Genomic DNA, 23,523 nt, shown 5'->3' on the forward strand with positions numbered 1-23,523 from the left:
AAAGATCCTCAACAGGAGATGCTTTGAATTCATCAGTGACTTCAGCACACCTCCAAAAATGGGGGGATTGCTTATTTGCAACTGCAGATTCATTGAAAGCTTCCAAGGAAGTGTCAAGCACTTGCATGAGTTTATAAAGCTATATGTTAACCTTTTCTTATATATAGGCAGACCTTGCAGTAACACAAATGCAAGACTGTGCATTGCTTTCTTGTTTGCTCTCAATCTCTTCCAGGCCTTCTGGAGTGACCTTGAAGGAGAAAACGGCTGTGGTCCTTCATGTTATTGAGGTGATAACAGATTCACAGCCATTCAACCTGTCTCAAGCAAGCCAGAGCTTTTATTTTATTGCAGTTCCATGTGGCACCAGCTCTGCCTGCTGAGTTAGCCTTCCCCCATCCCTCATTTGTCTTATATCAAATGAACATATAAGGCAGCTTTAAGCTCAGGCAAACCACTAGTCCATCCATTGCAGGCTTGCCTGCTCAGAGGTCTTTCCCTGCCCAGTGACCTGCAATTCTTCATCTGGAGTGAAAATTTGTGGTCCAGAAAAGCAGGTGCTCTACCACTGAGCTATGGCCGCTGCCCAAACATCTTTGCGTGGTTTGAAGTGTCTGAAAGGGGTGTGGGTGGGTGTATGTCAAAGTGCCTCAGATATGCAAGGCAAGGAAAACTGGGTGGCAGCTGAAGGTGTAGAATGTATACCATTAGTTCCCATTTTTTTCCTTGCATGGGCCACTTGAAAATTGCTGAAGGTCTTGGTGGACCACTTAATAATTTTCTGCCTGATGTAGCAATTGTTATGCGCTGTGCTAGATGCTGTATGCTTTTTCATTGCACTTCACAGCTTCTTTCATCTTCTGTGGTATGGCGTTGTATTACAGATTGAATTAAAACTGAAATACAATAAATAAAAGCAGCAAACAAACAATTAAAATGCATATTAATATTTAATACAATGGATATAGCATCTCTTGTCTTCAACCACAAATCCACAAACACACCATGGAGCATCTGCTTGAAACTTGTGGGCAGCCACTGGAGTGCCACAAACCAGTTTGGTGACCCCTGGTCTAAAGTCCAAACTAATTATACCACAGTCTGTCTATACACCTGTCTTCTACGCAGGAGAACTAAGAAGAGTCCTGCTGAAGCACACCAAGAGGTTCTCTAGTCCAGCATCCTGTTCCCCACACTAGCCGTCCAGATGTCCTTAAGCAAGACATGAGGCCAATAAACCTTTCCGTTGGTTGTTCCCCTGGTGAATCTACAATTCTCTGCTTCTATCAGAAAGAGGGAGAGAACTGCCCTGCCAGTCACTTCCTCTCTCTATTCTCCTGCTGCTTCCCTTTTCTCCATGGACTTTTTAAAAACTCCAGGGTGAATGAAAAATGTGCTTGGGGGCACATGCGACTTAAGTTGGGGGAAGCAAATTGTTCTATCAATATCATCCCACCCAAGCTGAAGGAGATGATATGGGGACACAGCATTTTTCTATCTACTGGTTGGAATGAACCTTAGAGTAGCAATTTTGAGCGGACCGATGGCTGTCAAGGGAAGGGCGAAATTGTCAAGCATTGCCCCCAACTAAACCTGAGGGTACCTGTAGCTGCTTTGCAAATAATGGAACAACACAGGACTTGTAAGCTTTTCCCTGTGCAGAAGAATGCCACTGATCTGTGGAATTCCTTCCCACTGAGAATTGCTAATATCTGAGCACTTCCTGAACGCGGTATAAGGCTTTGATGGCCAGGAACAGGGTAGTATGATGAGAGTTCATGAAGAGAATTTTTTTATATATAATGGCCGCCGCAAGGTTATTGGCTGCTAAAAATTAGAAATCAGAAGAAGTACCATCAGTGACAAATTGGCAACATAATTTTTTTAAAATGATTGAATTAGCAAAAATGACGGCAACAATTAGAATGCAATCTAACCAAAATCTCAAACAGGAATGGAAGTGTGTAGAAGAACACATGACCAAAAGATGCTCCAACAAAAATTTATTGATATGCATAGACTGATTTTACAAAGTTAAGTTAAACAGATATACAAGAATGTATGTTTAATTAAGATACAAAAATACAATCACAATAATAAAGTTATAAAATAAAAACAAGGAAGTCACGCGTGGGAGGAGGGAAGATATAGGGCAAGAAATAAGAAGCAAATAAGAAATGACTAAATGTTGGTACATAATGAAATGGGGAAATGTGAATTTACAAATATAATTAATATGTAATACTATGTAAATATTTCAAATACGTATCGCGACATCAATCAATAAATAAACAAATAAATAAGAGTTCAGTTTTATTATTCATGCAAGTACTGTGTTTTAAACATCTCCATCCTGAGCCTTTGGAACAATCGTGCTACAAATCAAAGGCTGAAATATACACAGAGGCTACTATGGGCCCTGAGACTTGTGGAGATCAGATGCCACGAATTACTGCATCACATCCTTGACCAGAAAGGTTCTGCAGTTGTGTTCACATAGAACCCTCTTTTCTTTTAGCATTCAGCCTCTCCTTCCAAGTAAGTCCATCTCAACAACCAGCAGCCAGCAGCACTAACCTGTTGTCCATTAAGTGGGTCTGTAGAGATTCTTCCACGCATGCATGCACCCTGCTCACCAAGTAGAAGCATCTATGGATTAGGAGAAATGATATTTCTTTAGCAGGAATGTACCACCCCAGCCCCATCACTCTCGGTCTCTTATCTGGGCACCAGTCCACTCAATCACCCATTACACATCAAGCCAGTTGGGATTGGCTACAGGATTGGGGTGATCCAGTAGTCAATGTTTACTGAGATGCTTGAAACCCCTTCTGAAGTGCTGCTTCAAAGACTCCTGTGCAAATATAGCTGCCATGAGATAAGAGAAGCCCTCTTATGGGCTGGTGGAAACTGCTTAAGGAAGAGCAAACAGGATAGGTGGGTGGTTCACGTGATGGAGTATAATCAATAGGGTCCCCCAATGCTTTTACATTTACAGTGGTACCTCGGGTTAAGTACTTAATTTGTTCCGGAGGTCTGTTCTTAACCTGAAGCTGTTCTTAACCTGAAGCACCACTTTAGCTAATGGGGCCTCCTGCTGCTGCAATGCCGCCGGAGCACGATTTCTGTTCTCATCCTGAAGCAAAGTTCTTAACCTGAAGCACTATTTCTGGGTTAGCGGAGTCTGTCACCTGAAGCATATGTAACCTGAAGCGTATGTAGCCCGAGGTACCACTGTATTCATAAGGGATCTGGAAATAGGGGTGAGCAGTCAGGGGGTCAAGTTTCCTGATGGCACCAATTAAAGTTCAGTGCTGTGAAAGCAAAAAAGGATAGCAAAGAGCTCCAAACAGACCTCTCCAAAGGGCAATAAAGGGCCAAATGTGGTTTGGCGCTATCTGATTGGCCACTATAGGAAACCATGTGGTGGGGGGTGCTGATGGACCAAATAGCACTTTGATCTTTCTGCATCATAGGGGGTTGGACTAGATGACCCTCTGGAGACCTTCCAACTCTGTAGTCCTACGATTCTATGCTCCGGTGGGGCTCTTATGTGTCTGTATCCGTTGCATTTAACAGCACCCAAAATCTGCCTGCTAAGGCATGTTCTGAAACCTAAGAACCCTTTGAGGCAGTGGTTTTCATCCAGTGTGCCATGGCACTCTGGGGTGCCTTGAATGAAGGTCAGGAGTACTGCAGGCAACACTGGACTCTGTCCCTTGTTCCTTCCCTCCCTCCTCTGATGCCCTCTCGCATCTCTGCCTCCCAAAAGCTTGCACAGCTGCTTGTTGCAGCAGCCATGGCTACAAACTCCCCAGGTGAATGGTGCCTCTGGGACTGGCCAGGGGGTGCTGGTTGCCAGGAGCTGAGGTGGCCTTGGAGCAATCAGGCGAGGGAGCCCAGGCAGACAGTCCACCAGCCCTTGCTGTTGCGGATGGACAGACAAGTCCCAGGCCCCTGTAGGGCAGTGCGAGAAGCCACCTTTCTTTGGGGCAGGGAAAGCAGCTCAAAGACCAGGGGCATCAGCTATGGCTGCCCAGAGGGCTCCCAAGGAGAGGGGAGAGGAAAGGAGGCTGAGGGGAGACTCCATAAGGGAAGGTGTTCAGAAAAGGGTGAGAGGCTGCCAGCTCTGCAGGCAAGGGGTGACACAACTGGGCTCCTGAGCCCCACAGGGGTGCCGCAGAAAGAATTCAGTTGGTCAAGGGAGCCATGGACTCAAAAATGTTGAAGACCTTTGCTTTAAGGATACAAAGATGCCACATAACTCAGTGGCGTAGCGTGGGGGGTGCAGGGGGCCCCGGCCTCACCGGGCGCAACATCTGGTGGGGGGCGCTCGCACTCGCAGCTCTCTGCCCCTACCTGGCTCACTCACTCTCTCTCACTGCAGTGCTGGCTGTGCGAATCCGATCCAAGCCGCTGGGTCGCCGCCCACTGTGGAGGGGGTGGGTGCCAGGCGTGCGGTGTGGAGAGAGAGCGTGGGACTATCTGGGGGAGGGACAGTGCAGCGGCCGTCCAGCGCAGTGCTGAGCGCGGGAGAGAACCACACCAGACCAGACCAGGCAGCAGCAAGAAGAAGCTGGCAGCGGCGGCAGGTTAGGGGGCGCAAATTACTTGCCTTGCCCCGGGTTAGGGGGCACAAATTACTTGCCTTGCCCCGGGTGCTGACAACCCACGCTACGCCGCTGACATAACTCATCTTTCAAACCAAGACTGCAGAGCACACACTTCCATCGAGCTTCAGCGAGCAAGTGATGTTTCGGCATCAACTTGCTGTCATCGTTGGTTGTCTTTTTGCAAGTGAGTAAATTGCAGCTCGGGTGGTGCTGTGGGTTAAACCACAGAGCCTAGGACTTGCTGATCAGAAGGTCGGCGGTTCGAATCCCCGCGACGGGGTGAGCTCCCGTTGCTCAGTCCCAGCTCCTGCCAACCTAGCAGTTCAAAAGCACGTCAAAGTGCAAGTAAATAAATAGGTACCGCTCCAGCGGGAAGGTAAATGGCATTTCCGTGCGCTGCTCTGGTTTGCCAGAAGTGGCTTAGTCATGCTGGCCACATGACCCGGAAGCTGTACGCCGGCTCCCTCGGCCAATAAAGCGAGATGAGCGCCGCAACCCCAGAGTCGGTCACGACTGGACCTAATGATCAGGGGTCCCTTTACCTTTAACCCAGATTACCTTTGTTATCTTAGCTCCATATTAAAACTAAAACAAAACAAAAAAACAAACAAATGAAAACCCAAACAAACCCCATGTTTTGGAAAACGCCTGTATCTTTTCCAAAACTGACCAGTAGGTGGCGCTCCCCACCAGGAAATCAAACTGAAACCAATTATATGTTCAATATCACTAGAAATCATTGCTGTTGATAGAGATAAATGGGTAATGCACTACCTGTGTAACAATAGTTTTTTTTTAAGGAAAAAGAAAAAAGAAAAATTGAACTTTTCATCAGCTGCTAATCATGATTTTTTAATGCTTTGCTTTGCATTTTCTGGGGAATAAAACCTCCAGGGAGCCCACTCTTTTGTGGGAAATGAAAGGGCATTACAAAAAATGAATGTACATGGATTCTAAATATTTCAGGTTGTATGACTTTGTGTTTGACCTTAGCAGAAGATGAACTAATCCTGCAATATAATAGACTTTCATAGAGATATGGAAAATGGCTGCTTTTTTATCTCAGTTGCCATGGGAACCATCAGGGAGAAGGCCTAGCTGAGATGCAATAGAAGGTTATTAAATGTGCGCTTGTGTATATTGGAAAAATACAGCTTTTTGTCATCCTGTGTCACTCATAGGTCTTTAATACGTAATGTTTAGGTTATTAATAAACGAACACAGGTCCATTTTTAGAGGGAACAACTGTGAATGTAGCTGTAAAAAAAAGTACAAGTTGAACATTTGCAAAAAAGAAAAAAGAAAACCTCTTTAATAGAGGCAGAAGTGTGCAGTTGGCTCCCCCCCCCAACCTCCTTTTTTTTTTTTAGCTGTTGCAATTTTACTCCAATTCCCCCTGAAGTTTTTATGCTTCTCTGTAACTAAAGTAAAGAAAGATGCCACATCAAGCCAGCCCCACTATTTAAAATAAAACTAAAACCTTTCTTTATTTCTTTTTTTGGGGGAGGGGGTTAAGATCTACAATGGACTGATTTTACATCTCTCCTTCCCTGTCTTTGAACTTGCCAGCGGTATTATTTGCATAACACTTTTATCCGGCCTTGATGCATTTGTGTGTGCTTGAGCTTTGCTGGAAAATGGAGGAAGAAAACATCTCTGGGAATATTTTCCAGCGCCAATGTTCCGTATTACAGCTTAGCTTTTCTTTCTATCCCTTCCTCGTTTTCTTTTCTTTTTTCTTCTTGTAAGCACCAGATCAAGCTGATCCAAATAGTGATACATTCTTGGGGGGGTGTGGGGTTTGGCATAAAACGTCTCTCTCCAGAAGACGCAAGGGGTGCCATAATCTTCACCTTTCCTCTAAAATCGTGACTGTGTAGAAGGGACAAGCAGAATCCGGGTCCGTCCATCCCTGATTTGTGAACAGCAGTGATGAATCTCCAACTTTAAACATGGGTTACTGAAACTTCTAGAGGACTCCATTCAACCTTAAAGGAATTTTATGTTTCTTTGCTCAGGAGCAACAACGTGCAGATAAAGATGCTAGGCCTCCAACGTATACACATTTCGACACAGCTAGTATACAAGGAATATAATATTGCTTGTTGGGCTGAACCGGGAGCCTGAGTGAAAAGAGCGAGGAAGCATCGAAAGCCCAGCATACTGCAACAACAGATCTCGTGCAATGAACAGCTCGCCTTCCACCACTGGGAGAGAAAGAGCAGCGAAGGAAACTGGGCAAGAGGACTCAGTTGCCCACTATGTGCATCGCTCCCCTCTGTTAAAAGACCAAAACATTGAAAGCAAATAAAAAACAACAACGGGGATAATGGAAAGTGAGGAAAGCCAAGCAGGGTTCCTTCCTGTCGCCCAGGTCTGACTCTTGGTCCGGCGCCAGGGTTAATCCTGATGCAAAGCGAGCTCCGCAGGTCCCAGCAAACAGAGGGAGCCCTGAGAGATCAAGGGGGAACGAGTTTCGACCCCCAGCTCCCCCAGTGACATCTGCAAAAGAGTGAGCTGGAAAGGGATCGAGTGACCCCACTCCTGGGAGATCTCCCCAACCTGCAGACCTCTTCCCCTCCCGCTACCAAACCTGTTCTTCGCCGTGCGCCTGTATGAAACCAGAAAGGGGCTTGCCACGGGTTTGGTATCCACACGGGCCTTCTGCGAATTTGGATTCTCACCGGCTTGCTAGCTTTTCCCTCCCGGGGGCTCATCCGATCCCATCACCTAAGCAGCCCGGGGTGGTGGGGGTGGTGAACTCTTCTGCTTCCAGAAAGACTGGGGGGCGGCTATGGATAAATTTGGGGGTTCTCTGCCAACTCGGACAAGAGGTGAAGAGAAGAGGCTTAAGGTGGGGGTAGAAGGTGACCCACAGCAAAGTCGAGGGTTAGTAAGGCTGTCTCCTTGGAGGGAAAGACGGCCCTGGGGACTCCCCCAGCCCCCTCCCTCCGCTCAGCTCCAAACACCCCACCCAGGTACCCACTGCTGAAGAAGTGCCAGCTTGGTCCCGCGACCCTGGGTGCCAATGCAGCGTGCATGGCTCTGGCGCCAAAATGTGTGGGTGCCCAGACCCTTTATGGGGAATTTTGTGGGTGCTCGGGCACCCAGGGAGCCGGTACCTAGGCACTGCTGAAAGACCAAAAAGAAAAAGCTCTGCGCGCTTTATGGAGCTTCCTGGTGTCCCGTCCACAAATCTCTGGCGGGGCAGACCCCCCCCCACCACCACCGGGCACCGTCTGGCTGCTGACCAGGAGCCGAGCAGTCCCTTGCAAAGAGTGCAGGATCCATTTATTTATTTCCCCGGGTCTTTTTTTCCTTCCCCCTTTCCCTGCACGACCCGGCAAGCAGCAAACGCCTCTTCTCCCCAGGCGATCCATCACTGCACGGATTTCTATGAACACCCAGGAGCGGTCCAGATCAATATTTCCTGGCGAGGTTTCCTAAGAAGATCGACCTTACGGGTCTTGGGGGCAGTTCGGTGTGTGGTTTTGTTTTTTTTTTTAATTCTGCTTTACAAAAAATAGAGATAAAAAAAAATCCCTCATCTTCCTCCTTTCCTTCTCTGAGAAAACTGCCTGTCGGCCTCGCCTCATCCAGCCCAGGAACCCATTGCAGTTAAGAGGAGATATAGGTATATAATATAAATAAATAAATATACGTGGCTATCCCCTCCGGAGCGCAACGAGGAGGAGACTCCGATGGAGAAGGCGGCTGAAACTGTCAGCCTCACATGGCGAGTCTCCACGGCAGGATCCCCGCAATGCCACTCCGCACGTGTGCACCCGCTGTCCCGCGGAATACGCGCACACGCGCGCTTCTTTGAAAAAGAGGCACCGTTCGTGAATGCGATTAGGGGGGGGGGACCAGGCATCCACCCTGAGATTTTTTTATTTTTGGCTGTTGCTTATTCCCGCTGCACCCCCCCACCTCCTTATTTTTCTCTCTCTTTTTCTCAAACCCCCCCCCACTTTTTTTTTTTTTTTGCCTATCTGCCGATCAAACGCGCGGGGATCTGCTCTGGTAAATGATGCATTAGATGCGGTGGCTGTATTTGTTGTGCGAGTTTTGAAAGGGTCCCGATAATCTGGAAGCGAGAGATAAGGAACAGCATTTATTCAGCAGCACTTTGGAACCAATTTTCAACCCTGTTCAACCCCATTCTCCTGCAGCCTCCAGGAGCCCAGGAGATAAGGATTGGACTATTCATTATCTTCACAAGGAACAAAGATTAGCTAGCAGAGATGAAAAATTACTCCTGGATAGTAATAATAAGGGAGAGAACCTCGGGAGCTGCTGAGCCCAGAGTCTCCAGGCTTTGGGAATACACACACACACACACACTTACACAAATACATTTTTAAAAATCAGTTTCGAAAATATTGGGCTGCCCATAATAATAATAAAAAACCTGGCAGCATTATCATCATCATCATCATCATCATTAAGCAACTTAATGTTTATCATGTTTTCATATGTAGAATAAGATTGTTACCGCGCGACGAGAGGGAGAAAGAGGTGGGGGTTTTCTTTTCTATTCCCTTCACCAATACCCCACGTCTTCTTCTCTCTCTTTTTCTTTTCATAGTTTAAAGACTACATCTTCAGTAGGAAATCTAACCAGGGCAGCCCAGAGAGAGCGAAACACCGTCATTTCATAATCATGGAAGAATCGTGGCGGGTGGGGATGAAATGCAGGCGGAGGGAAGACAGGGCCGGCATGGAAAGTTGGGCGATTGTTGAATTTTGAGGAGTAAGGTTGTGTGTGTGTGTGTGTGTGTGTGTTTACTGACCCCTATAAACTTCCATACCGCTCAGAAAGTACAGACTATTACGACGGGGCAGAATATCAATAACAGCAGGGTATTAGTACTGGTATTGTTACACCACAGCACATTAACCCACCCCACCCCCCATAAGCCACTGTATCTCCCCGCAAGGTCTCCAGGCTCCAGTCCCACTATGAACTGGCAACACACACGTCCGACTTAACCCTTTCCCCGCCCAAGCTTTGCAAGTGATTCCATTTCACACCAGTTTGTTCAGTGGAGAAGCATTTGCTGTTCTTTCCATGCCTCAGATTCCCAGTACTGTACCTGGAACTGCAAAAAAAACATGGAGGGGGGGGGAGGGAGGAAGGGAGGAGATTTAAAACATACTTGAATAAATCTAGTTATGTATCTCATCTCCTAGAATGAAGAGTGATACAGGAGGGTAATTAAACCAGTTACTTTGGCAATGGGCTGCTTCGGACTGATAAGAATTATCTGCAGCATATCAAGGGGCCCTTTCCCCTCCTGAACCATATCACAAAGACAGACAGAAAATGCCAGCAAAATAGGATTCCACCCCCTTCTCCTTGCTATTGCTCTGGGGTGTGTGTGAGTGTGAGTGTGTGTGTGTGTGTGTGTGTATATATATATATATATATATATATATATATATATATATCCCACATACCATTATGATGATAATTCTTTTCCACTGAAACTCTTACACACACACACACACACACACACACACACACACACACACACACCCTCCTTTTTTACCATACATGTGAAGTTTTCCTGCTCCTTACTATGAGCATAAAAATATTAAGCGGCGGTGGTGGCGGTTTTTAACTGGTGGGGACCTCGGATTTGAGACCGTAGGCGCAAACCCGAGACATCCAAGGCGTCGTCCCTTAAGCCCCATTGAAAGAAAGGGGAGTTAAGACTACAAGCTATACAGCCGGTCGTCAATCGCACCGTGGTCACTGAAGAAACACGGCCAGGGAAGGACTGGGCTGTTGGGCATTTGACTTTCTCTTATGGCTGCTTCAAGTTGTTGTTCACACACACACACACACACACACACACACACACACACACACACCTTTTGCTTTGTCCATCCCTCATACGCTTTTTTTCACCCTCATCCTCTGCCACGCAAAGAACAGAAGTGCCCTTTTTTGCGAAAGGGACAAAACAAATTATTTGATTGGCTGCGATCTGGCAAGGTGATGGAGGAGTGTGTGTGTGTGTTAGCTAGTAAATGTGGAACAACAAACAAGCCAACAAACCAGAAGAAGATTCCTAGCTAGCCCAAGATATTTGTAGGCCAAACAAGGAAATAAAAAGCTCACGATTTCGCCAGCCCTTAAAAGCGGTGGCGTCTTTGACTTCCAACCATTTCCCAACCTATTAGTTCCGGCTGACTAGCCTAATGGGCCAAGAATTTATGAATTTCAAGATCTTTTCTTCCTTTCCTTTCCTCTTCCTGCAACAATGGCTGAAGGGCGGCTCTCGCTGCCTTTTCCAAGCGTCCTTGCGCGCCCTCACACACCTAGACACAAACACTTTCCCAGCTAGGTCTATGAAGTCCAGTTTAGAAGAAGTTAGGACCAAAAGCTTGGGCGATGGGCGGAGGGGGGGGGAGCAGAGAGAGAAGACAACGTGATAAAACAGGTGAGAGGGTTCATTCGAAGACTTTTCTCCCAAGCCCACGTAAGACCAAGGAGCTGTGAGCTGCGGGGAGGGAGGTTGGCAACCCCGCTCCTCCCCGCACCCACCCCCGGTTTAAATCAATAGGAATAATTTTTAAGAGAGGTCTGGAATGCGGGTGATGGGCTGGGGATGTTGGCGGCTTTTTTGAGGGGGCCTACGACTTTTGAGCTCCGACCCCCCCTCTCGCCCCTCTTCCTTGGGACGGGGAGACTTTCTTTTGTGCGACTCCCTGCGCCCCGGAGTGGGTTGGGGGGGGGCGTGCAGAGAGGTGGCGACGGCGGCGGCGGGTGCGCGTCTCTGGAATAATATCAGTTCATTGGGAAATATGAAAGTCAAGTCGCGTCGCCTGTGACAGAGAAGGCAACAAAAGGTGCAAGCCGCAGACAATGCGAGGCGCTTGTACAGATATTGTAATGATGCAAATGAAGGCGAGGGGCCGAGCTGGCTGATTATGTACATAAATGCGCGCAGAGGACGCGCGCACGGGCTCGCCGTGCCATCTCTGAGCGCGGGAGGAGGAGCGGAGGGGGAAGCCGGAGGAGGAGAGAAATTCGCTGCCAGGTTTTGAGCTGACTTCTCTCTCTCTCTCCCCCCCCTCCCCACACCCACCCCAATTCCTGGCAACCGATCTCGCTCGCCTTGCCTCCTGCCCATTCATCAGCCGCTCCTTGCCCCCTGGCGCTCCTTCTTTATTCAGATCCGCCGAGGGGAGCGCCGGGGCAGAGGCGAAAGGGTGGTCGCCCTCGTCGCTCTTTGCGCGCGCTCTCCCCGCCTGTCTCTCTCAGCGAATCCAGATGTGCCAGCTGCGGAGCCCAAGTCCTCCTCGGGAAGGGAGCCTCGGTTAAAGCTGCTCTCCTCCACCCACCCCAACGGCAGAGAAAGTGTGGGGGGTGAAAGGCAAGAGAGAGACAAACAGACAGAGAGAGAGACTGGGTGGTGGTGGGGAACCCACACAATCCCAAGGAGGAGGAAGAAAAGGGGCTCAGGAGCTACAGGAGCGCGCGGAGAGGAAGCACCTCGGAAGAGAGCAAAGGTAAGCGCGTGATTCCAAGGCCAGCAACGATAAGGAGGAAATGAGAGAGAGATGAAACACTGGATGGCGCGCAGGGAGAAGCCCTGTATCTCAGTAGCGAAACACCTGTTTGTCATGCAGAGGGTGCCAGGCTGAATCCTGGAGCTAGGAGGGCCTCCCTGCCTGCCTGAAATCCCGGGGAGACGCTGCCGACCAGTGCAGACAGCACTGACTTGGTCTAAGCGATGCCGGAGGGGTTCCGGGCTGACCCACTCCGAGTTGGGCAGCGCAGGGAGAGGGGCTTGGGGTCAGCTGGCGGCAGAGATGCCCCCCATCGAGGCCACCTGGAGAGGCACCTGGTGTGGGGTGGTGGGGAAGGGGGGGCGCGCTTCTTTGTTCTGCCATGCACACTTGGGAGGAAAGCAGAGGACACTGTTGGGCGCGGGGGGTGGGGTGGGGGCGCGGAGATGGACACCGGCTTCCCCCAACTCCACCCTGGGGACTTGTCTTTTTCAAGAGGGGCTAATGCCCGGTGACAACGAACTAAGCAGCTCCCGGGGGCCCGAGAGAAAGAGTTGTCGCCGAGTAAGCGAAATAAAGCCAGCCTTTTCTCTTTGCCTGAAAGGGGCATTCAGTGGCGCGCTTTTTGCTAACCCTTTCGGAAAACAAATAAACAAACAAGTCCCGGGGCTGTGATTTTAAAAGGGGTTTTTAATCAGACGTGGTTTGGGATGTCGGGGGTGGGGGGAGGGCAGATCAGCCAGGTTGGGTTATGCTACCAAAGCACGGGCTACATGCAGGAACCTCTCTCTATGTATTTATATAGGACACATTTTCTTACCTGTATAAATATGAGCATGTTGGTGTAATACGTACATGGAATCTATATTAAATAAGGGACAAAGGTGCTGCATTAAAAAGAAAAGAAAAATAAGTGGCTAAGAGCTCTCTAGAAAACAGACTTGCTGTTGGTACCTGCGAGAAGTAAATAATTTTCTTCTGCTAAAAATAGCGATTTTTAGACACGAGGACGATTCAGGGAAGGTGGAATTATGGGCTGGGACTCCCGGCCATCGTGTAGTTTGTGCTGTTAAGTGTGCCTGATGAAAGACACCCAGATGAAAGTGCTTTTGGCTTTATGGAGCGGCTTGAAATGAGTTTCTAATTAACAGCGTCTTAAAATCATAGGGGAAATAAAATGTCACTTCTGTCCAGAAACCGAAGCGCATTTTACAGGCTGAAGACCCTTCTAACAGGAAGGGGAGAAAAAAAGATCCTCTTTCTTTAGAGTTACACAAGAAAATTTTACTAGGGAGTTCTGGAAACCAAAACACGCTCTTCTCAGCCCACGGAGCTACCCCTCCGATGGGAGAGGTGCGCAAGGATTTCTTTTATTCTATTTTATTTGTCACGGGCCAAAGAACAGAAAACAGCCAGAAGGCATCGCAGGGCGATGAGTCCTTTCAGAAACCAATCTTATGAGGCCGTGTATGTCTGTGCATTATAAAAAAACACACACACACAAACTCGACCTTCCCACTTGGGGAGGGGGAGGAGAGAGAAAAAATCAGCAAAGAGAGAAGTGGAGGGGGAAAAGAAAGTTAAAAAAAATAAAATACCCCCTGCCCTGTTTCATCTCTTCCCTCCCTCCTCCACAATCACACGCGCGCGGGCACACTTTCCCCAACCTATTGTTCTGAGATTTGTGTGCGTGTTTTAAGAGGACGGGGTTCTTTTGAAGGGGGGTTGAGGGTTTTTTCTTCTTCCCTGGAAACCCCCGCAGTTCCGAGGATTTCCCCCCACCCTCTCCTGTTTCTGGTCTTTCTGCACCTGCTTGCCCAGGGAGCTTTCTCAGTCCCGGTCCCGTGCAGAAGATTTGCACAGCTTTGCATGTTTTAGAACTATCCAACTCTAGGCGACTAGCCTCTTCCCGATCCCCCCATCCCACCCTCCCCCCTTTTTTGTTTCTTTTTATTTTTTCTGCTGGGGTCAGCTTTAAAAATAATTCTTTCTTCTCTCACCGACCCTTCCTCCTCTTCTTCCTTTTGCACACTACCCTCACCTTCCTCCGTTGTCGGGATTCGAAGTCGCGGCGAATCCCCCGCCAGCGCATTACAGGAGATGATTTCAGCAGGGAGAGGGGAAGGCTGTGGTGGGAGCAGGTTAGGTCCGCAAGACGAGAAGAAGCTAAGCGGAGAGTAACCTATATAGCAATCGTAAGGCTGAGGGTGTGTTTGTGTGTCTCTGTGTCTGTAAATAGCCATTTCCTATGAGACGGATGTGAGACTCCAGGCATCACACGTGCGTATGTGTGGCTAGCCAAATAATTAGCGTATACATCTTTTACATAAATAAATATTAAAATAACAACTTTCCTCTCAAGTGTAGTTAAAAAGAAAACCCGCTTACAAGCTGACTACACAGACAAAACGTCTATTTAAAATAAATTAACTATAAGGCACTAAACGCAGATAAAAAACGACTCAAATTGTATGGATTCAAATAGCGATGATGATGATGATGATGAGAATAATAATAATAATAATAATAATAATAATAATAATAATGAAAGCACCAGTGAGCAGAATGTATTATTACTATTATTTTCCTTTCTGTCTTAGCTGACATTTCTAAGTCTTACCAATTTGGCTGCATTCCACAAATTACTCATAAAGGGCAACTCTGCGTCGACTCTCCTTTAGCAGCAACTAACATTTGTATGCAGACTGGAGCAGGATCCCTTCCTCATTTACCGATGCAAGTCCTAAACACTACTAGGGAGTAAGTCCCGTTGAAAGAGTGCGGCTTACCTCCCAGTATCACGCGCGGGGGCTGTGTCGGCTCATTTGTTTCTTGCATCTTTTATATAACCCAAAAAAGGTTGTCTCTGGGCCCATCAACGGTATCTTAAAGCAAGTCATTTTGAAAGAAGAAAAGAAAAGAAAATGACCCGCCCATTTCTCGCTCCCCAAAGGATCCATGAATTCACTTTGATGAATAGTCCTCTGGACAAATGATGCATCTCCGTGCTGCAAAATGGCAGGATCCCATTTTGCAAAACACTCGTGGCCTGTTTCTGAAACGGACCAAATTTCCGTCTCCCGCTTGGCTCTCTTTTACAGCCTCCACCCCGAAGCGTTTTTCTCTTGGAGAAACGAGTCCGGGGCATTGCGTGGGAAAGGAAGGCGGGCGGGCACCGCTGAACCGATGTCAACACGCATTAAAAAAATATTAATTCAGGGCATCGATCCCTCCCAGGTTGCAAGAGCCCTTTCAAGGGGGCATTGCACGACCCTTTATGAACCCCCATGTATGTAGGTCTGAGTTCAAGCCAACCTCGCCTTTTCTTTTCTTTTTCTTTTTTCGTTTTGCAAAGTGATATTTGTAAAACTATTTTTCGATTCTAACTGGTGTGGAATGAAGCGGGGAGCTGGCGAAGCGGCAGAGGGGCGGACAGAGGAGATGGGTTGCGGGGAGAGGGGCGGGTGGCTGGTGCTTAGTGGCTGACAAATTGCAGGTTAATAAAACGTATTTGCAGGCTGAGTGTCAGGTGCATCTGGTGGTCAGGATTTGAAAGGGGAAAAGAGAGAAGACTAGGAAGGTGAAACGAGAAGCAGGCTCAAAAAGGGGAGAATATCCAGTACAGATTGAAGGAAGTGGTGGGAGGCAACGAGGACTTGGAAATGCAGGAGGCTTTCACAACATATACATACATACACGTATGTATATGTATATGTATATGTATATGTATATGTATATGTATATGTATATGTATATGTTGTCGTTTTTAACGAAGCTCAACCGGACCTCGTAGTTAAGTGGTTGATAGTTTAATTGTACAACCCCGTTAGCACCCATTCAAAAGCGCTGGTATCATTGGCCGTATTTGAAGAGAAACAAAAGGGAGGACAGAAGAAAATGTATAATCGTTTAAAAAACAACATAAAGCCCCACCAAAGCCCATGAAAGGAGGTGAGGAAGCAGGGACCCTGCCTGCAGGAAGCGGGTTGCCCTCGGAAATGGGGCTAGTGAGGAATTTTGGGTGGCTCCATAGACAGACGTGACTGAGAGCTCTCTGGCCCCAGCTGGGCGCTGCTGGCTTTTTCCATTCGCTCGCCCTGCAAGTCAGATTCACTCCTTGCCATTCTCAAAAACCCCAACCCGGAGCTAGATGGGCGCGCCTGATCCCCACCTATATGGCTCACGAGAGGCTGAGGTGTGTGTGTGTGGGGGGGGCAGCATCTGGGCTGGGAAAGAGGCCCCGAGTTTGCTTTCGGAACTTCCCCCTCCGTTTTCAGTCAGTCTCTACGGCCAAGTCCGAATATGAGCCCGTGATGGCTCAACGAAACAAAGAGCCAGGAATCGGAGGGAGAGGGAGAGGGGGGAGGGAGAGAGAGAGAGAGATGGTGCTGGACATTCCCGGATCCAGCCCTCGAGGAGAGGACTGCCCATGCCTCCCCCCCCCTCCAACTGCAAACCGACGCTCTATCTCACTGGGCGCAGCGAGGCTTACTCCCGAGTAAACACGCGCGAGGGCGGGGGGCCCTTCCTAGCTGCTGCCATCCCGCCCAAGCTGCTCCGCTCGGAGGGATTTACTTCCGAGAAGACGTACAAGAGGATTGGGCTGAACAAAACTGAACAGGGAGGGGGGAGGAGACAAAGTCTGGAATGCATTGATGGGGAAACAAAACGAAACAAAAATCCTACGGGGTGTGCAGCGTGTCCCCCCCCTCCCCGCTCTAAAGCAGCCCGCCCTTTATCTACAGCCCCCCCCCCCTTCCGCGCTAGTCCTTTGCAGCAGAGACCTTTGGAGAGGCGAGTGGCTCTTTGGCTCTCTCGCTACCTGCAGCTGCAGCGCACGACTAACGCTGGGGTGCTTGCCTGCCTGCCTGGACGGCTAACCCGGAAGACGAGAGAGCGGGGTGTGTGGTGCGTGCGTGTGTGTGTGTGTGTGTGTGTGTGTGAGAGAGAGAGAGAGAGAGAGTGTGTCTGACGCCACTTGTACGTGCTTCTATTTCTGTACCTGCCTTGGCCGGCTGGTTGGAGCGCTGAGCGGGGCTGGGGCTGCTGCAGCCTCCGCCTGGCCGTCGGCTCAGCCTGCGGCTCCCCCTCCCCTCCCCAGACCAGCGTTGCTCCTGGCTGCCCCTCCTCCCTCCCTCCCGCGGCTCCTCCGCCCCCTCCCGGCCGCCACCAATATCTTTCCCTTCAACCCCCTGCTGGCACTGAGGAGCTGTCTGGGATGCGGCGTCCGGGGAGACCACCCTTGCTCGCCACTGCTGGGTGAGTAGCTCTAGATTTCCCTTTTTTTGCTTCGGCGGCCCGAGGAAGCCCGTTCCTTTCTCCAGCGCTGCCCGCTGCCCTGGATGTGGAGCCGCCTTTTCATTAGGGGTTATATATATATTGGCTGCTCCCTCCCTCTCTCTTTCTCTCGGTACCACTTTGCTCTGGTGACTTGGTTACATACAGGCAGGGAGGGAGGGAGAAATGGTGACTGTTGCGGCTGGAAAGGGCGAGTTTGGCGTGTGCGTAAAAGGCAGCGAGAGCGGAGCGCTGCCGCCTGCGGAGTTTGCCGTCGAGATCCGTACGGATCTCCACACAAAAGGTCTGAAGAGACGGCGGTTCAAAGGGTGACCCGCCCCGTCGTGTAGAAGATCCTAAGGCAGCAGAAGCGAGGCAGGTCTCAGCTCGGGTTTCCCGCTACGAGGGAGAAACGTGGCGGCAGCACCCTTGGGTGCTGTGAGCCGCCTTCTGCGGAAAGGGCGCGCGGGAGCGTTAGGAGAGGTCGCTTGTTTTTATTTGCAGCGAGGTGCAAATAACTGGAATGAAATCAGACTCGAAAGTGTCGGAGCTGGAGAGAAGACCCGGTCAGCTTGTGTGGCAAAAGTTGGGGAGTGTTTGGGGTCAGGAGGAGCCACGGAGTGACAGGTAGTGTCCTGGAGAGAAGCAGCAGCGAATTTAGAGGCGATTGTGGACGTGGAGGAAACTGCTGTTGGTGAATATCCAGCACAGGCAAATGCTCTCTGGGGTCAGAGCTCGTGGTGACTATAGGAATGGCTCCCTTCCTATTATTTCCTTTTTTAAAAGTCTCTTAAACTAAGATAAATTAGGAAGGGGTGGAGACCCAGTCTGGGGTGAGGAGAGAGAGAGGGAGAAAACGAGCAGCCCGTGTAAATAAACAGTCTTTGTTATATCTGTTCACAATGGGGGTCTCCCCCTGCTCTTATCACTGGCACAGGTGCCTGCCTACCTTGAAAGACACAATTAACAGCGCGTGTGTGTGTTGCGAGTGCAAACATGGTGGGAGTCATCTCAGCGAGATGGCATCGCATGTCCATTCAGATAAAACCACGGAGTAAAATCTGGGGAATCTCCCGTCAAAAGCAAAATTGAATGCGAGGGATAGGGAGCAGATGTGCATCTATAGCAGTACATCATTCCCTAACCGGAAATGCATTTATAGTATATTAAAAAGGAGGCGGGTTGTTGTTTTTAATCCCAGGGAAGAATTTACCTAGACCAAAACTTCTGCAACTTAAAAACAAAAGGGAACCAAAACAAAAAGGGGAAAGAAGCGAGTTCGCCCGAGCGATCTCTGTCCTCGAATTATATACATTGACTCGATTAATACCTTCATTGGTAGGAGGCAGCTGCCAACCTTTTCCTGGGACGAAATATAACCACCCGCGTTCCCTCTGCCTGTCTCGAACCTGCTGCTGTTGTATAAAATGCATCCCATTACGTGCATCTGTAAGGAAAACAACGCGGGGTGTCTTAAAATTGTCTTCCCTTTCTGAATCTGGCGTTCCCCGCATAGAGTCCACCAAACAACCGATCGCCCCCCGAAATCCTGATGGGAGGCTCGGGGAGAGACGGCGCAGGCTGCTTCTTCGGCCCACGCAGAGATTTGTCAGGGATTGGAGCCGGCTGGCTGCTGCAGTGCCGCCGCAGCTCGCTGCCCATTCAAGCAGATTTTCTCCAGAGAGGACTTTAATAAAATTGACAGAATAGTTGTTTAACCAGCCGTGTGAAGCGGGCTGAATCTCAGCCCCAGAAAATTAGTTAAGCTGCTGCACCCGTGGTCCTTGTGCGGGTTAGTTGATGTTCCGATGAGTGAATTAATTAAATAAGAGGCCCCAACACACGCTCACACACACACACGCACGCGCGCATGCCTTGCTCTCCTTCGTTTCCTTACTCGGAGTAGTCGGCTGCAGCGAGGCATTTAATAGCAACGCGACCTCAGAAAGCGCAGATAGAGTTGCTAGCCAGCGGAGAGGGCTGCTTTTTTGCTTTTGCTTCTTTTTTTTTTTAAGAAACTGGAGACGCGCTGCTCGCTCAAGGAAGAAGGAGCCGAGAGAAACGAATTAAGGGGGAAGAATTCACAGCTTTCACCCTCGTTACAACGAGGCACGGAGGGAGGCGGAATCCGATCTCCAGTAAATGATCCGGGGGAGTCTCTCCTGGGCAGTCGGGCGCCCTTGCTCCCTTCGCTGCTAGCAAGGATCCAGGAACAACCCCACACTTCGTCCCCAATTAAACCGCCGCAGAAAAGGCAACATTTAAAACAGTGGCGAGGGCTCCTCTATGTGTTGGATTTGAAAGAAAGATTTAGAGATCTGAGCCGAAGCAGGGAAAAGAGACGAGGCGCAAGGCAAAAGCACAAAACAAAAGCCATTCCTAAAATCCCAAATTTAGCCATGCTAGTGGCAGGCACTAATAATAATGCAGAGGATCTGAGGAGAAAGGGGAGGCAAGTTGCCTTTTGTGCAAAAGCCATGGAAGAAGGTAACGGGGAGCTGGAGAGGAGGAAGGCGGCCGCTGGGAATGTTGCCGCGTCGCTGTTTTTGAACGAGAGTTTTTGCGCGCTTTTCGGCCTGCGAAGGATGCGCGGCGCGGTGGGCCGGCTGGCTCTCTCGCGGTGGGGAAGTGGCAGGAGCCGGCTGCAGGGTAACCTGACACGCGGGGCTTCAGGGGAGTTTCCTCGGCAGCCTTAGGGTCTCTCGCTCGCCATAAATCAAGCAGCTTGATTAATCTTTACAATTTGTCTTTTAAAACAAACAAGGCGAATTATCAGCTCGTTAACTGCGATTTTATCACCTGTCTAAAACAAACAGCTTCCTTTAACACCCCCCTCGGAAAAAAGGGGGAAACACCCGCAGCTTTGCTGAGTGCGGGAAAGGGCAATATTTAAAACGGTGGTTTGAACGCACAGCGCATCATTATGCACGCATTTATGCCAGCATTTCAGAGAGGTACAGGAGCGCATCTAGGCGAGAAAACAATGAAATTACCTTTTTATCCCACAATGCCTCAGTGGAGGGTCTCGATCTGGCCTCTGGGATTTTGGTAATTTGGAAATTTGTAAAATGTTTGCTCATTTATTAATTAAAAACATGCCCCAGTTACACACACACACACATCCCAACACCCCTCTGAAACCTCGTCAGGGCAGGCGGAGGCGGGGCGGGGAAGGCTCTCAGGTAAATCAAAATGTGTCCAACTTTATTCCCGAGTAACAAAATCGAAGCTTTTCTTTCCGTCTCTTGTCACTGGGGCTGGGGAGTGAAATAATTCTGCATGTTGCATGTCACTTTAAAATATCGTTTTGTGGTAAAGGCAAAGCTAATATTAGAACAGGAGAAAAGGTTCAGATCATGAAGGGGGGGGGGAGCAAGCTGGTCTCTCCCTCGCTCCCTCCCGCCCGGCTGCCAGTCCTGGTGGAGCCGGAAGCCCTTCACAACGCGATATTGGGGGAATGTCATATTTTCTAGCGCTGGCTTGACACTGAACCCCCCACGACCCCTTGACCTTCCTTTGATTTGGGAAGGTCCCCTCCGCGTTCTGTGCTTGGAGGGATCTCTCGCTGCTGCTGCTTCTCCTCCCTCCCCAGAATTTTTACCTGGGGAAGGAAAACGTCCGGCAGGAGAGAGAGGAGAACCCGCGCTTCCTGGTTGCTGCTGTATTGTTTAGATTACGCATTGTGTGCGTGTAGGAAAGGCTTTAGGTTTTGGTGAGAAACAGCGGCTTCTCTTGAAAACAAAACCACGCAAACAAAAATGAAGCGGGTTGAAGATCTGAAAAGGCCGGCAGCATCTGGGACCGGCCTGATCGTGGCGCACACTCCTGGTAGAGATGGGCTGCTTGCCCCTGTCACCTCTCGTCTCTCCGGGCGCACACTGAGCCTGAAGGACAAGGGGCGCCTCCCAGAGCTCACGTCTCGCTGGGCCAGGGTCTGCTCGTGGTGCCTGCTGGGGAGAATGGCAAAGGCAGTGGGTGGGTCGATCGGCCTTGGCTCCCTGACAAGCCCACCATCTCAGCCCACCCTCCGGCCCCAGGAGCAGAGCGGGAGGAGCCGTGCTGCCCGGGCCGGCTGCCCCCACTTCTCCTCTTTCTTACCCGGATCGCCATGGCTCCCCTCCTGCTTTGGAAGAGGGTGGGTGGGGGTCTCTCTCTCCGTCTCTCTCCTCGCAACTAAGCTGAAGAGGAAGCCGAGGACTCCGGGAAGGCATCCGGGGGGAAACAAAGACCAAACGAGCGAGAGAAGCAGCACAAGCTGGAGGGCGGAAAAAAGGGCATTGCAAGGGAGCATCGTCCTAACCTCCAGGGCCCACGGGCTGGGATGGGATCCCCCCCCCCCGGAGCCGACGCAAAGAGGGGGCAGCAGGGAAAAGGAGAGAGGGGGAGAGAGGGCTCTGGGCTGCGCCTTCCCGCCCGCCTTGTTTGGGAATCTGGAATTGTTTTGTCTGGCTCGGAAGGTGACAGGGAGGCGAGGGCCGGGGGGAGAGGAGGAGAGGGGCGCAGGAGGGTGCCTCCAGCTCCCCGGAGAGCCCGCGGAGGCTTGGAGGGGGGCAACGAGGGGCTGAGCAGGGTGGGCTCTGCCCACCCCCTTTGGGGTATATTATTAAAAAGTTCATTTCCTGGCGAATTTGGCAGCGGCGGGTGACGTCAGAGCCCCGGCGTCTCGGCGACGGCCCGCCTGGCTGGGGAGAAGGAGCCTCCTCTGGCCCAATTACGGGCTGTCAATCTTCCCCTCCCCCGCCCTTCAGGAAAGTGGCCTGGCCTCCCCCTCCCTCTTCATATGGGGCGGGGGAGCAAGGAGAGGAGGCAGAGAAGCCACCCACCCACCCAGATCCCCACCGAGGGTGCTGCATCTGACCTCCATGCCATTTCGCTCCCCTTGCAGCCTAGCCTTCTTCGCCTGTCCCCACAGCTAGGATGCTGCAAGCGCGTCTCTTTCTCCCTAACCCACCCTAACAGGTATTCACGCTCTGTGCTGTCATTTGCACCCGCCAACAACCCACGAAGAGCGATGATGCAATTTGATCGCGCACACACCAAAGTCTTGCTTTGACGCTGGAAATTCAATTTATATCTCCAGCACTCTAGGAATGACAGTCTGCTCATTATTTTTTATCTCCTCCCTCTCCTCACACAGCGCATAAGGTATATAGTTCCTTGGGCTGGAATGTGTGTGTACGTGGCAGTATTGTCTTATAAGTTGGTGCCAACACCAATTCCAAAAAATCCCTATTAGGGCAATCCCTTTATTAGGCTAACCAGAAGTCACAAAACAAGGTGCAGACTTTCTTGTCCCCCAGAACTCTTGCCATTTAGCCTGATGAAGGGTTCTGAAGCACCCCAAAGCTTGCTTATTGTTTTGTGTAGCATTTTGGTTGGCCTAGTAAGGGCATTGCCCTAATATGGAATTTAGATTATGGGCTGACAAAGCTACCTTCACTTCTTTTTCAAGAGCACCTAAAAGTGTATTTAGAATTCTGGTCCTATACAAGGCAGATGTGGTTCAAGTGGCATTTTTGATTGCATCAAGCATGTATGCAGCGCTGCACCTTTTCCAGTTTTACAGAACCTTTTGAAAGAAAACAATGTGGGTGGGTGGGGGTTCTGCGCAGCTCTGAAGCTTGCACTTTTTTGTTAGCAAACTAAATAGGTATGTTATCACTTGAAACTTTGGGGAACTTTCTTATTTGTCTTCCTGTTTCACCTACACTGCTTGCACATTATAAATAGGGATCCTTCACAAGCAACAATGACACACACAAACGATGCCCTCCTAGGAGTCCATGCTTACACTACCTGGCTTTACAAGTGGATCACAATTCCTCCAGGATGCTCAGCCAACTGAAGTGCCATCATCTATTATGTTCTGTGGCCTGGATCCCGGGAAGTGTCAGGAGAAGCAAAACAACAACAAACACCTGGAACATAATAGCACCTGGGTCAGTCACAGAGGCACTCCTATATTTTCCATCCCAGTAAATTTCACTTTTGGAACTGGAAAGAAGGTCTTTCCTTCCCTCTGACTCACATTTGGTTGATTGCATCCATTCTTCCATTAAATGGCATTATTTTATTTTTATTTTTAAAATTCTCTCTCTGTTTTTGTGTGTGT

At 49.6% G+C, this 23,523-nt stretch overlaps 1 protein-coding gene across 11 annotated transcripts in view; it reads right to left on the minus strand.

Annotated features, from left to right (window-relative positions):
* The window catches only part of LOC309525329 (uncharacterized protein), a 76,095-nt gene that overhangs the window by 44,330 nt on the left and 8,242 nt on the right, over window positions 1-23,523 (minus strand). For 5 of the 11 annotated variants that reach the window (XR_014216149.1, XR_014216150.1, XR_014216151.1 and 2 more), the window contains exons 3-4: window positions 23,208-23,329; window positions 8,707-9,715 (exon numbers count right to left, since the gene is read on the minus strand). The gene's annotated coding sequence lies outside the window, so the exon portion shown is untranslated. The other 6 variants (XR_014216145.1, XM_082210902.1, XR_014216146.1 and 3 more) reach the window with 5 other exon arrangements.

The sequence above is a fragment of the Podarcis vaucheri genome (assembly GCF_965113315.1).
Source record: "Podarcis vaucheri genome assembly, chromosome: 2".
Lineage (NCBI taxonomy): Eukaryota > Metazoa > Chordata > Lepidosauria > Squamata > Lacertidae > Podarcis > Podarcis vaucheri.